The following is a 1,175-nucleotide window of genomic DNA, read 5'->3' as shown; positions in this document are numbered from 1 at the left end:
AGGTATCTCAGTTTAAAAGAGTAAAATTCAGTTTCATCACAGAATAAGCAATGAAAAATTCCGTGCTCATTTCAATCGGTCCGAATCGTAGGTGCGACAAAAATATGAAATGAAATGGTTCAAATTTTTACAAGATATTATTATTATTTATTGTGAAATTTTGCCGACCCCACTACGCTACGCCACTGGTTTGAAGTGAACTGGTATTACTGGAATTAAAAATATTCCTTATCAAGTGTTTTAAACAATGACCGCAAATTTCCGAAGTTCGAGTCGGAAATTATTTAATGGCTTTATATTAGTTAAATATTAACTTTCTTTACTGGCGATGAATAGAAACTCGGATAAGTTTATTAATAAAATATTAAAGCTTTTTCCGTTCATATTCACACGATAATGATTATAATAACGACTGTAAATCACAGGCCGACTGGTATCGGAATCCAACGTACAATTCCTAGGTTTGCTGCTATGCTTTGTTGGCGCTCGATACGCTGACAAAAATCACTTTTTTTAGTTTTATATAGTAGATTATATACAGTAATTACATTTCATTAACACTAAGAAATAACATGAAACTTACACGAAATTTAATTTTTAATGTATTAAGTTTAACCAAATCAGAAATACATATTGTTCATATTTATAATATGTACTGTACAACATTTCCAAATTAACTTTAGTACAGTTAACCTGCTATTTTACTTCTATCCTTATAGTTTTATTCCAAATTCCAATTCCTTTTAAGAGAGTATATAATTTTTATATACAGCATTGTTATTTTTTTTCGCCGTATGTTAATCTATTGATTGATATTTGTTTTCATCTAATTTTTGCTTTATAAATTATGATTTCAAATTTTTTTGAATTTCTTTTGTAGGCAGATATCTATCTCTCCCTTCGAAATCTTCTATGTAAATTCTGCTTTCCTCTTTATTCATTTTTGTAGGCAGATATCTATCTCTGCCATAGAGCTCTTCCATGTAAATTCTGCTTTCCTCTTTATTCATTTTTGTAGGCAGATATCTATCTCTGCCATAGAGCTCTTCCATGTAAATTCTGCTTTCCTCTTTATTCATTTTTGTAGGCAGATATCTATCTCTGCCATAGAGCTCTTCCATGTAAATTCTGCTTTCCTCTTCATTCATTTTTGTAGGCAGATATCTATCTCTGCC

This window comes from Centruroides sculpturatus, unplaced genomic scaffold, assembly GCF_000671375.1.
Source record: "Centruroides sculpturatus isolate CEXI.00-Female unplaced genomic scaffold, Cexi_2.0 scaffold71, whole genome shotgun sequence".
NCBI lineage: Eukaryota > Metazoa > Arthropoda > Arachnida > Scorpiones > Buthidae > Centruroides > Centruroides sculpturatus.
Note: the sequence above shows the minus strand (reverse complement) of the source record.